At 50.9% G+C, this 14,102-nt stretch overlaps 1 pseudogene across 1 annotated transcript; it reads left to right on the forward strand.

The window, feature by feature from the left end:
- Positions 1-1,973: 1,973 nt before the first annotated feature.
- LOC308251790 (mitotic spindle assembly checkpoint protein MAD2A-like) lies at positions 1,974-2,502 on the forward strand (annotated as a pseudogene). The gene has a single exon. The product of its transcript is annotated as a mitotic spindle assembly checkpoint protein MAD2A-like (transcript).
- Positions 2,503-14,102: the final 11,600 nt, after the last annotated feature.

A 14,102-nucleotide genomic window follows, 5' to 3' on the forward strand; every position in this document is an offset into this window, starting at 1 on the left:
CATCGTCATGATCACTATTCCCCCCCGCCGCCCCCGCCCGAAACTATAAGAAAAAGTTTATTTAGAAAGTCACAGAGGTAGAAGTGAGCTGTAGAAGAAATGGGCTCAGGAAACATGTTACAGAGGCAAAAGACAAGCCCTTGGAGTTTAAGAGAGAGAAGGGTAAAGGTGACAGGCCTGGGGGAGAAGAAGGGGGTGGGAAAGGTGCAGGTATGTGCTTCCAAGAGGAAGAGCTGCTGGGTCCTCCATCCTAAGGGCTTTTAAGGATGGGGATTTCAGGGGAAGTCCGAGGGGAGGGTCTTAATAGAATATTCATCAGCTCTCCAGGTGTGTCCTTTCAGGGCCACGGTCTCCACTGATTGGTCGGTGCCAGGGAAGGGGGTAGTCAATGCAGCTGGTCCTGAGGCAGCCCTGGCATCCCTTGTCTGGTTTTGCTGCGTTTCTGGGCCTGGAGCTAAAACACAACTGAGGCCCAGATGTTATCCCTAGGGAAAAATGCTTAAGGGAGTGGTTGTGCAATGGCCCACATGGAAGTCAAAGGAGGCCACTGTTCGTCCCCTTGTTCCTCCTCTAATGGGGTCTACTTCATGACTAGCAACCTGCCAGGGGAGGAAAGGCCAGCGGGTCCCAGCTTCATGACTAGCCATCTGAAAGGTCAGGGGGTCTAAACTGCATGGCCATCGATATGCTATAGGAAGAAAGGTTCCCCTGGGTTGAGTGAGGTCCTTGTTTGCCCAGTTTTGCCTGCTGCTGGGCATCCAGGGCTTTCCGCCCTGGTGACCTTCTGTACCTGACCCACCGTCCTTGCTCTGCTCATGTCTGTCTAACTCAGGGGTGGGCAAACTTTTTGACTCAAGGGCCACAATGGGTTCTTAAACTGGACCGGAGGGCCGGAACAAAAGCATGGATGGAGTGTTTGTGTGAACTAATATAAATTCAAAGTAAACATCATTACATAAATGGTACGGTCTTTTTTTTTATTTCAATAGTTTTATTCATTTCAAACATTTTAACAAGAAGAATGTAAACACTAATTATTATAATTTGAAACTTCAAAAAATGGAGGAATCATAGCACAATAACATACCTTGTTACTGAAGATGGCAAAGGCAAAATAAAATTGCCTAACAAAGGAAAGGTACAAAAGCCTTTCAAATTAAACTTAAATATAATAAAATAATTTAAAACTAAAACAAAAAGAAAAGAACAAAATGTGTAAACAGTAAATTAAACATTTTCTTTAGTGCAACTTCCAAATTATGCCCAGGACGTAGATGTAGATGGCAATGTAGACTGGGTTGAAAGGTTTTTGGTCTTTAAAACATCAACTTCAGTGGGAACAGTGTTGTTGGTCTCCTTTTTAGCTAATGCTCTGATACTGTGCTCTCCAGGGGCCTGTCTCCCTACATCACCACGATAACGTGTCTACGCATTCCCAGGGTGATGTCGGGGGACGCGTCAGCGTCAGCGGGCATTACAAGGAGCCTCTGGAAGATTGAGAGGTTGTTCCTTCTACTGAATGGGCGGACTCAGAAGAAGGAGCTAAGGCCGTGTTTCCCAACGTTGCCATGTTAACACTGCTGCTGGTGAAGGAGCGGAGGGGAGAGCAAGAGAACCCTCTGCTCTTTTGGCTCCGCGGGCCGGATAGAAGAGCCGAATGGGCGGGATCCGGCCTGCAGGCCATAGTTTGCCCACGGCTGGTCTAACTGCTACCACAAATAATTCAGGCCAGGAGCCTTTTCTGGGATCCCAGCACCACTTGGGTTTCCACCATCATTGTAGTGATCACTCTCCCCCGCCCCTCCACCCCAACTATAATAAAAAGTTTATTTAGAAAGTCACAGACTTTTTACCCCTTCACATTTGTCCTATATTTTTTCATATTTAAAGTCTTTTTTTTTTTTTAGAGGAGCCCCAAGGATGCCAGGTGCGGTCTCCGGTGCGGTGAGTGCATGCTGCCTGCAGACTGGGCCATGGCACTGTCTGGGGAGCAGGGCATCCCCTGCGCGGGAGCGCCAACACCGTGGCCAAGTTCTTCTCATTCGGCATCAACAGCATTTTGTATCCGCATGGCAATTCTCCTGAACCCTTCACTCGAGTGCAGAAATATGGCCTCCCCTTGCTTGTAACCACTGACCCCGAGCTTACAGAACCGCTAAACAAGGTGGTGGAACAACGGAAAGTTTGGTTGTACAAGTGCTCAGCGCAGAAGCTGGGGGTGGTCATCTCGAACATGGAAAGTGGGGAGGTCCTTGAAAGGTGGCAGTCAGACACTGAGTGTGACAAGGCGGCCAGAGATGACAGTGCTCCCAGAGACGAGTCTCAGAAAGCCATCAAGGTGAGATCCGCTCGGTGACCGGACAGACCCCAGCCAAGGTGACATTCCCGCCGCTGCTGGGCGTATCCTACTCGTTTGACCTGCTGATCTACACAGACAAAGATGGGCTTGTGCCTGAAAAGTGGGAAGAGTCCAGACCACAGCTCGTTGCCAGTTCTGAGTAGTAGGTCCGCCCTCACGTGTCCCTCACAACTGACACTCCACCAAGTGAGCGACATGGGGGCCTACAAGTCCCTGCCAGTGACTGAAGGAGCCGGGGACAATGATGGAGTCCCACGTGTGTGATTTCTGAGACCCAGTCAACTGCAGTTCTTGTTTCGTTTCACTGATTAATTTTTAGGTGGGGAAAACTTAACATTGTAATTTACTGAACTATGCATATGGTTCCATTTTTTGGTGCCTGTTTGAGTTTTCAAAGAGTTGACATAATTTTTTGCACACCGTTCGAAGGGAAGCAGCAGGTCACATCAGCACTGCAATGCCAATTCCTTTGAAGGTGAAAACTGGAGACGGAAAACTTTTGCTATCATGCTAAATGCCTTCCTAAATCAGACCTGTCTGTCAAGTAGCTTGACTCAGAGTATAGGTAAATATGAAACAGCAAAAGAAGTCTGAATATTCAGAATTTTCGCTTAGTCCTAAAGTAACTGATAACCCACAGTGACAATATTCCTAGAAGGTCCTTTTGCCATTTATTTCATTTGTATAGTTTCCATAATGGAGAAACCTCCAATTATTTGACTTTAATGTATATAATTTACACTTACAAAGCTGTGGGTATTTCTCCTGTTTAAATTCTGCTGATATCAAACACTTAATGCTTTTTTGTGTTTTATAAATCAAGCTTTAAATGACAATGATAAGTAAAGTTAAATGTGTATGTTTAAAAAAAAAATTTAGATTCACAGCAAATTTTAAAGGAAGGTACAGAGATTTCCCACATACTGCCTGCCCCCAGGCCTCCCGCTATCAACATCCCCACCAGAGTGGCACAGTTGTTATAATTCATAAGCCTACATTGACACATCATAATCACTCCATCCACAGTTTATCTTGGGTTCACCTTAGTGCTGTATATTCTGTGAGTTTAGAAAAATGTGTCATTACATGTATCCATCATCATAGGACCATACAAAGTATTTTCACTGCCTTAACAACCCTCTGTACTCTACCTGTCCTTCCCTCCACCCACCCACAGTTCCTGGAAACCACTGATATTTTTACTGTCTTTATACCTTTGCCTTTTCCAGAATGTCATATAGTTGGAATCATATGGTGTGTAGGCTTTTCAGTTGGTTTCTTTCACTTGGTAATATGCATTTAAAGTTCCTCCATGTCTTTTTAAGGCTGGATAGCTCAGTGTAGTGCTGAATAGTAATCCATTGTCTGGGTGTACCCGTTTATTTACCCATTCACCTAGTGGAGGGCATCTGGGTTGCTTCCAAGTGTTGGCAGTTATGAATAAAGCAGCTATAAAGACCCATACAGAGGTTTCTGTGTGAATATAACTTTTGAACTCCTTTGGGAAAATACCAAGGAGTATGACTGCTGAATCTTATGATAAGGGTATGTTGACTTTTGTAACCAATAGCCATCTTATCTTTCAAGGTGGTTTGCATTCCACCAGCAATGAATGAGAGTTCTTGTTGCTCCACGTCCTCATCAGTATTTGGTGGTGTTCGTGTTCCAGACTTGACCATTCAAATCGGTGCGCAGTGGTGTCTCATGCTGAGTTAGTTGGCATTTCTCTGATAATATTTGATGTGGAGAATCTTTTCATATACTTATTTGCTGCCTTTTTTTTTATGAGGGCAGTGGTCACTCTTTTTGTTTTTAATTGATTTCAGAGGGGAAGGGAGAGAGAGAGAGAAACATCAGTGATGAGAGAGAATCATTGATTGGCTGCCTCCTGCACGCCCCCTGCTGGGGATCGAGCCCTCAACCCGGGCATGTGCCCTTGACCTGAATTGAACCCGGGACCCTTCTGTCCACTGAGTCAAACCAGCTAGGGCGATCACTCTTTTTTTATTAACCCTCACCCAAGCATATGTTTATTGATTTTATTTTATTTTTTTATTGATTTGAGAGCGAGAGGAAGAGGGAAAGAGAGAGAAACATCAATGTGAGAGAGATACATTGATACATTAATCGGACACTTCCCGACCAAGTACTGAACCCGAAACCTGGGTATGTGCCCTGACCAAGAATCAAAACTGAAACCTTTTGGGTGTAAGGGACGACGCTCCAACCAACTGAGCCACCCAGCCGGGGGAGGCAGTGATCACTCATGATCTGCATCTCCCACATCCACAGGTCTCCAGAACAGGCACTCAACAAACATAGGAGTGAAATATTTGGAGAAGTGGGTATGCTCTATGTGGTCCCAGAAGGCTAAGCCTGGACCACAGCGTAGGGGGTGGAGGTTCAATTTGGGGCCGGCATCTGAAAGAGTTTTCTTAAGAATTCCAGCTTACTAATCCAGCAGAGGCTGCCTTGAGAGGTAAATGAGCTGCCCATCGCAGGAGGTGTGCAAGTGAGGGGTAGGAAGCGCTTCTTTCAGTCTGTCTCTCTGTCTTCTCCACACCTCCCTGTCCAGACTCAGGGGGAAGCAGGGGGGCGGGAATGAAGAAGGCACCCTCCTCCCCAAGCTGACCCATGAGGCTCTCCTCTGAGCAGGCTGCCCAGGGGGAACAGGGACTGCAGGGGCTGTTCCCACGGCCCTGGGAAGCCCAGCCCCTTCCTTGGAAGCACTGCTGAGTCCCAAGAGGCTCCCCTCTCACAAGGTTCAGGGAGCCCACTGGAGCCTGGGGTCCAACGCTCTCACTCTGAGTGAACCCCTGCCTCTTAAAAACCCCATGAAAATGACTTCTAAAACGGAGAACCCTCTGTGAAACTCAGATTTCAAGGGGGAAATTCAAGGCACCCCAGGACCACAGCAGACCTCACCTTCCCCTCGTCCCCTCCCGGAGCCCATGGAGAGGCTGGAAGCCATGGTACCTCTGTGCCCAGCCCACAGGCCCTGCCAGAGTCCCCAGAGCCAGGAGCAGGCCGATAATGGAGGGGCATGGGGATTGAAGGCAGCAATCCCTGCCCTTCCCAATGACATGCTGCTTGACCTTAGACAAGGGCCTGCTATTTTCTGAGCCTCAATCTTTTCAACTGTCAAATGGGTACAAGGTTGGTGCCCGGGTTGGTAAATAGCCTGGGTACGTTCTCAGTGTGCATATTAGGTGCCCCATTCTGGAACTCCATGCACTTTGGGGAAGCGTGGGCCACAGGGTTCACGGGGTCTGATTTGATGGAAGGACCACATCATGAGTGAAGTCAGCTCCATGGAAATCAACTTCTTGAAAATACACACGGAACAAAATTCATCACAGGGAACTTGAACCCTTGGCTCCTGGTCAGACAGATCCTTCTGGATCTACCTCCCCCTCTTTCCAACCCACACAGGGGAAAAGCCCCAAAGGAGAGAAGCCTCAAATCTTCTGTGGCCACGCAGCCCCCAATCCAGCCTGAAGGTGTCTTCACCAGGAAGGGGTGAGGGCACCACGCCCCAGCCACCATCCAGACCCAATGGAAGGGAGCTCAGAGGAGCTCTGTGTCCAGCCAAGGCCAGGACCCCCCAGACCCTTCTCCTGCTCAGGCCCTGGCCAGGAGGGTCTCTCTTCCAGGCATCTGGTTTCCCAAACCCCCTGCAGATGGCTGGACCCCCTCCAGGCCTGCTGGGTCCTACACGTACATCTCACTCCTACACCCAGCCTCATGGTTATGCCTCCTTTTATCCTGCTCCAGCCACACAAGCCTCCTTCCCCCCACAGAACAGGCACAGTGCTGCCTCGGGATCTTGGCATGAGCTGTTCCTTCTGCTAGGAATGCTGTCCCCCCACGTCCTCACATGGCCCCTCCCTCACCTCATCCAGGTCTCACCTCCTCACAAGGACTGTCCTGACACTAGGCTGAATCGCCGCTCACACCACAACCCCATTCATTTTCTCTCCTTTGTCTACTGTGTTTCCTTGGGGCACTTATCACTCCCTGACTGTCTAATGACTGACTGACTTGCTTAGTGTCCATCTGTGCCACTAGGATGCCAGTCCTTGAGGATGGGGATAGTACCCTTGGTATCCCTAGTGTTTAGAACAGCACCTGGCACACAGTAGGGGCTTAATATCCATTTGTTGAGTAAATGAATGAATGCGAAAAATGTTAATTTTCACAACTCCCCCAAGGGGCAGGTTCTTCCCTTTCTGCCACAGAGGCTCAGAGGGGTAGTGTCTGGTCCAGGATCACCCATCTGGTCACAGTTGGGCTTGGAACCTGGGCAGCTGGACTCCGGAGCACAACCTCTCGGGCTCTGAGACAAAGCCAGAGGTATGGCAGGCCCAATGGCACCTTGAGGCCAGACCTGAGTCAGGACTCAGTGCCCATGGAGCCCAGGGCCCCAGTCTCCCTCCTGTGAAATGGGCCCAGGAGTGCTCTGAAAGAAGCAGCTTCCGACCCAGGGATCCCTGCACCCCACTGCAGTGGTGGCTGTCCCTCAAGCGTCTCTGACACTGCGCACAAAGCAGGGACATCTCACTTTCCAGCACCCACCCCAAACCTGGCATAGGCATGGCTACTGGAGACAGGCGTCAGCAGCATCTCTGGGGACCTCAGGAGGCAGGGCCTGGACCTTATGCCTTCTCTGTGTCTCTGAAACACCCATGGGCATCATTTGAGCCCTTTCTGGGTGCCCACCCCAGCCTGTGCTAAGCACTTCACAGACACTATCTGCCAGAGCAATCTTCACCACACAAATCACATTACCCCACTTTCCACCTTAAAGCCTCAGCATGTCAAGACCACACTCCCTTGCCCCACCCGCAGGCCCCACAAGGTCCAGATGGAGCTGGTCCAGTCCATGCCCCAACTGCTCCGGCCTTCTGACCACTCAGACACCAAAGAGCCTTTGCACATGCCGTCCTGCTGTCTGAACCACTCTTCCTCATCTCCCTTCGCTCTCTCATTCTCATCCTCTTATTGCAACCTGTCCGAGAGGCCCTGCCTGACTTTCCAGGACAGTTCAGTGCCCCTGCTCTGTGCTGACAGAACAGCTGGTGTTTCTGCTTCTCAGCATTTACAATGGCAGTGACTTTGCATTCACTGTGTAATTCATCAGTGCCGCTCTGTCTCCTGTGAGGCCAGGCCTGTGTTTATCCCCAACCCAGGGCCTGGAGTGGTGATAAACACAGGTGCTTGATAAATCCTTGTTGATGAATGAGTGAGTGCACTGAGTCCTGTCATCACTTCTAGTCCCCCATTCTACAGGTGGGGAGACTGAGGCTTGCTCACCTGAGGTGGCACCCAGGCTCCTGGCTCCTCCTCTGCAGAGCCTACCCCCCACACACACCCGGGCGGCCTCCCACCCACCCTCCAGCTTTAGGGCAGTGGTTCCAGATCCAGGGGACATTTGTCAATGTTCAGAGACATATTTGATTGTCACAGTAAGGGGAGAGTGCTACTGCCATCTGCTAGGTAGAGGCCAGGGATGCGGCTCACCATCCTCCAGAGCAGAGCGCACAGGCTTTTCCAGCTCCGAAGGTAGTGGAGACATCCTGCTCCAGAGGCAGTGGCCCCCTCCCAGGCTGATTCATAAAGACCTGCCCCCCAGGCAGGCCTGGGCTTGGCAGTCACTTGATTAGAAGAGGTGGTGGCTGCAACACTGGGTCCCAGGATCTCACCTGGACCCAACTGCCCCTGTTTTAGCTGTAGAAACAGGAGAACCAGAAGAGACACTAGCCACAGCGAAAAGGCAACCACAGGATGGGAGAAAATATTCCTATCCAGAACAGACAGAGAATTCCCAAATTCAACAACAAAAGGTGACTTAAAATGGGCAAAGGGCTCTGGCTGGTAGCCCAGTTGATTGGAGCGTCGTCTCATGCACCAGAAGGTGGCGGGTTAGATTTCTGACCAGGGCACATACCTAGGTTTCGTGTTCCATCCCCAGTCAGGGCATGTGCGAGAGGCAACCAATCACATCAATATTTCTCTCTTCCTGTCTCTTTCTCTCTCTCTCTCTCTCTCTCTCTCTCTCTCTCTCTCTCTCTCTCTCTCCCTCTCTCTCTCTCTCACTCTCTCTTTCAAATCAATAAACATATGCTTGGGTAAAGATAAAAATATTTTAAAATTTTTTTATTTAAAAATCAGCAAAGGAGCCCAGCCAGTGTGGCTCAGTTGTTGAACATTGACCTAGGAACCAGGAGGTCAAGGTTCAATTCCTGGTCAGGGCACATGCCCAGGTTGCAGGCTCCATCCCCAGTAGGGACATGCAGGAGGCAGCCGATCAATGACTCAATCTCATCATATCTCTCTCTCCCTCTTCCTTCCTCTCTGAAATCAATAAAAATATATTCTTTAAATGGGCAAAGGACTTAAATAGACATTTTTCCAAAGATGTATGAATAGCCAGTAAGCACATGAAAAGATGCCCAACATTACTAATCATTAGGAAAATGCACTTCAAAACTATGATGAAATGCCAGCCTCACACTCATGAAGATGGCTACTGTAAAATTTTAAAAATAAAAACAGAAAATACCGAAGTATTGTGGAGGATATGGAGAAATTAGAATCCTGTTCAATGCTGATGGGAATGTAAAATGGTGCAGCCACTGTGTAAAATAGTCTAGCAATCCCTCAAAAAGTTACAAATAGAATAACCATGTGACTCAGCAGTCCCACTTCTGGATATAGACCCAAAACAATTGAAAGCAGGGTCTTGAAGAGCTATTTTCACACCCATGTCCATAGCAGCATGATTCACAGGAGCCAAAACACAGAAGCAAGTGTTTACCAGCAGATGGATGAATAAACAAAATGTGGTCCATCCAGACAATGGACTTTTACTCAGCCTTAAAAAAAGGAAGGAAATTCTGACCCATGCTGCAAGGCTGAACCTTGAGGACATTATGCTCAGTGAAATAAGCCAATCACAAGAGGATGAATACTGTGTGATTCCACTTACATGAGGTCCCTACAGGAGTCAGACCCATAGAGACAGAAGTAGATGGTGGGTGCAGGGGCTGGGGGTGGGGAAAGAGGAGTAAATGTTTAATGGGGACAGAGTTTCAGTTTGAGAAGATGAGGAAGTTCTGGAGATGATGGTGGGGGTGGTTTCACAATAATGTAAATGTACTTAATGCCCCTGAACTGTGTAGTTAAAAATAGTTAATATGGCAGATTTTAGCACAATAAAAACTTACTTTAAAAGGAGGGATCACAGTGCTGCTGGCTATGTCTGGAGCAAGGGCTGGCATGTCAGCAGAGCCCCACACACAGTCAGCCCGTGTTTCCCACCTCCCACAAGGTAGAAGCCCAAGTTCTCCGCAGCCCACAAGGCCCTGTGTGACCTGCCCTCATCCCTGCCTGAACTCACCTCCTCCCTCTCGGCCCCTTCCTCACTCTGCTCCAGCCACATGGGCCTCCTCACTGTTTCTCCAACACTCTAAGCACAGTCCTGCCTCAGGACCTTTTGCATGGGCTAGTCCCTCTGCCTGAAATGCCCTCCCATTTCAATATATGCATGGCTGATCCCCTCTTGAGGCCCATAATCCTCTCTGCTCCCCCAGGACAGAGTCCCTGCACCCACCCAAGCCTTGGACTTGGAGTTTGGGGAACAAGGCCTGCCTGGGAAAGTGTAGTCTCTGAGACACATATCTCCAGCCCGTTTCCTCCAAGTGAACCAGTGATTTCACCCTCTGTGCCCACCGTGGATGGGTGGGGTGTCCCACCTCTTCTTCCCAGCTGAGCAGGGCCCAGAGCCCCAGGGTACTACTGCAGCCAAATGGTGGCACAAAATAATTGCCCTGGTAATGTTTGAATAAAAGTTCAATATAGGGGCACAGGGAAGGAGAGGTAGAGATGGAGAGAAACAGAGAGAAGAGGAGATGGACAGTAAGAAACAGAGAAAGCAGGAAGGGCAGAGAGGAGAGAGGAAGAGAGAAAAAGAGAAGATGGCCACTATCCAAGGAACTACAGTCCACACACAACAGGCTCCAGCAAACAACAGTGGAGGGCTGTCACACTAATTGTCTGCAACAACCGCTCACTCCTCTCCTCCACAGCCATGGGCACCTCACAGCAGTTACCCAACCCCCCAACAGTCAAACCCCACAATAGATAGACCCTGAGAGCAGCACCCCTAAGTCTGCACAGCAGCTGGACACATCTCATCACCAGGTCCCGGAACACAGTCAAGCTCCTCAGTGACAAACCTGACAGCCAGACCCTCCCTGGTCCCTGAGCACCATCTTCTGAGACCTTGACTCCCCCAACCTGTCCCCCACCCACCCACACACCCACAAATGTGTATAGTCACCCACCAGAACGAATGCTATGAGGTCCTTCTCAGAGTCACATGGAGCCCCTGCCTTCTATCCTATTAGTGCTAACAAGGTGACATCAGCCATCAGCAGCTGCACCATGTAGAGAAGGGGGCAGGATGTGGGGACAATATTCACTGAAGATGCGAAGATATGAGAGGAGGTTTGGAGCCTGTTGACAAGAAAGGGCAGGGAGAAAACTGAGAACAAGATGGGCTGTGGGGAGAAGGTGGGCTATGGGGGGAAGATGGGCTGTGGGGAGAAGGTGGGCTGCGGGGAGAAGGTGGGCTGTGAGAAGGTGGGCTGTGGGAGAAGGTGGGCTGTGGGGAGAAGGTGGGCTGTGGGGAGAAGGTGGGCTGTGGGGAGAAGGTGGGCTGTGAGAAGGTAGGCTGTGGGAGAAGGTGGGCTGTGGGGAGAAGGTAGGCTGTGGGAGAAGGTGGGCTGTGGGGAGAAGGTGGGCTGTGAGAAGGTGGGCTGTGGGAGAAGGTGGGCTGTGGGGAGAAGGTGGGCTGTGGGAAAAGGTGGGCTGTGGGGAGAAGGTGGGCTGTGGGGAGAAGGTGGGCTGTGGGAGAAGGTGGGCTGTGGGAGAAGGTGGGCTGTGGGGAGAAGGTGGGCTGTGAGAAGGTGGGCTGTGGGAGAAGGTGGGCTGTGGGGAGAAGGTGGGCTGTGGGAGAAGGTGGGCTGTGGGGAGAAGGTGGGCTGTGGGAGAAGGTGGGCTGTGGGAGAAGGTGGGCTGTGAGAAGGTGGGCTGTGGGGAGAAGGTGGGCTGTGGGAGAAGGTGGGCTGTGGGGAGAAGGTGGGCTATGGGAGAAGGTGGGCTATGGGGAGAAGGTGGGCTGTGAGAAGGTGGGCTGTGGGAGAAGGTGGGCTGTGGGGAGAAGGTGGGCTGTGGGAGGAGGTGAGCTGTGGGAGAAGGTGGGCTATGGGAGAAAGTGGGCTGTGAAGAGAAGGTGGGCTGTGTGGAGAGGGTGGGCTATGGGAGAAGGTGAGCTGCGGGGAGAAGGTAGGCTGTGAAAAGGTGGGCTATGGGGAGAAGGTGGGCTGTGGGGAGAAGGTGGGCTGTAAGGAGAAGGTGGGCTATGGGAGAAAGTGGGCTGTGGAGAGAAGGTGGGCTGTGTGGAGAGGGTGGGCTATGGGAGAAGGTGAGCTGCGAGGAGAAGGTGGGCTGTGGGGAGAAGGTGGGCTGTGGGGAGAAGGTGGGCTGTGGGGAGAAGGTAGGCTGTGAAAGGTGGGCTGTGGGGAGAAGTTGGGCTGTGGGAGAAGGTGGGCTGTGAAAAGGTGGGCTATGGGGAGAAGGTGGGCTGTAGGAGAAGGTGGGCTGTGGGAGAAGGTGGGTTGTGAAAAGGTGGGCTGTGGGGAGAAGTTGGGCTGTGGGAGAAGGTGGGCTGTGAAAAGGTGGGCTATGGGGAGAAGGTGGGCTGCGGGGAGAAAGTGGGCTGCGGGGAGAACATGGGCTGGAGGAAGAAGTAGGGATGCAGAGGGAAGTTGGGCTTTGAAGAGGATGTGGGTTGTGGGTAAGAATGTGGGGAAAGAAAAGAGGTGGCTGCAGGAGGGCCCCCCAAAATGGAGGTCAGCACTGGGGTCTAAAGCCTGATGTTCCCACACAGCTCCAGGGGCCGGGCCCTGGGCTCCCTTCCCTGTCAACCAGCCCTCCCTGATCCTTTCCCAGGGAAAGCCCTCACCCTTTTCTCCCTCTCAGGGCAATGGTGTCAGAGGAGGCAGAACCTAAACAGACAGAACACCTGGGGAGGGGGGAGGGAGGGCATCCAGTATTCCCCCACCACTGCCTGGAGAGTGGGGGTTGGTTGGGGCAGCATAGACAGAAAGACACATAGGTAGGAAGACACAGAGAAAAACTGAAAGAGAGCTAGAGATCCAGAGAGAGAGAGAAATAAGACAGAAATGCAGAGAGAGACAGAGACAAGGTAAGAAAGAGGTGAGAGAATGAAAAGACTCCAACAGAGAGAGCATGGGAGAGGGAAGGGACATTGTCCAGACAGAGAGGGACTGAGATGAGCAGCAGAAGTGGTCTGGGTGTGGAGTTCCCAAGGACCCCACAGCCAGCTCCCTGTACAGGGTGCTCACCTCCAAGTCACTGTTGCCCCAGCGAATCCTGTGTGAGCAACATTAGCTCCTGGGGCCTCCCATCCCTCTGCCGTGTAGGGGACACCAGCACTTCTATAAAAGTGACACCCAGTCCCCAGCCTGTGGCTTTCCCTGCAGGGCTGTCTCCCCAGCTGCTATCTGCCCAGGCTCAGGAGAGTCACTGGGGAGCCAACAGCCCCATCAGGAGGGTACACAAGGCCCTCACAGAGAGACCTGCTGGTCTAGCCACTGGGGGCCCAAGCAGGGGGTCTCAGTTGTCCAAAGCTTCAGCCTCTTATAGAAACCCCCTAAGGCCCTTCTAGAAAGATGGGGGGACAAAAGGAAAATGACCCTTTGTCTTCTTAGATGTGAGGACACCCTACTGCTCAAACACCCTCTGTGGCTCCCCATTGCCTTTCAAATTTTCTAATGCCTTGCCCTGGAAATACCCTTTCTGTGCAGCCAGCCCAACAGAGGGAACTAGGGTGCAGAACAATTAAGTAACATGTCCCCAGGGGGAAGTGGTGCCAAATATTTGACTACAGTATGAGTTTTCTGGGTGGACATCAGTAATGCGGGTGGAGGTATTTCAGGCAGAAGGAACAGCACGTGCAAAGGCCCAGAGTTAAGAATCAGGGTGTATATGTTGGGGGACCCTGGAAGGAGGTGAAGGGAAGTGGTTAGAATGGCTGGTAGGAAAAATCCCTCACATGGCCCAAGGAGTGAACAGACTTGGGGGACTGAATGGGAGCCTGGAGGGGAGGAGCCTGAGTCCCCGCGCACATCCTGTGAGATTTGAAGTAGATTCACCTGCGGGCCTCGGCTTGGGAACAGTGGTCTCTGGTGGGAGAGGTTTGGAATTGCACCCTCCTTCATTGGTTCATGCAACAGACATTGGGATCCTAGCCATATTCCCAGTGTATTAAAGTGTTTAAATTTCTCCTTATAAAACAAATTTATCTCCAGCAGTAATCATGAAATGAAACAAATAATAATAATGGCATTAAAATACAGATGGTAGAGAGAAACCAAGATGGCGGCATAGGTAAACACCTAAACTGCTGCCTCGCACAACAATTTCAAAACTACAACTAAAAGACAAAACGGACATCATCCAGAACCACAGGAAAGCTGGCAGAGTGGAAATCCTACAACTAGAAAAAAAGAGAAAAGCACATGAAGACTCAGAGGAGCTGCAAAAGGCTGAGGTACAGAGACACACGCATGCAGAGAGGATGGGTGGCTGAGTGCCTGGCTAGTTATCTCAAGCGGAAGGGAGACGGAAGCTCCCGACTGCACTGAACCCCAGTTCT

The sequence above is a fragment of the Plecotus auritus genome (assembly GCF_963455305.1).
Source record: "Plecotus auritus genome assembly, chromosome: 6".
NCBI classification, from domain to species: Eukaryota; Metazoa; Chordata; class Mammalia; order Chiroptera; family Vespertilionidae; genus Plecotus; species Plecotus auritus.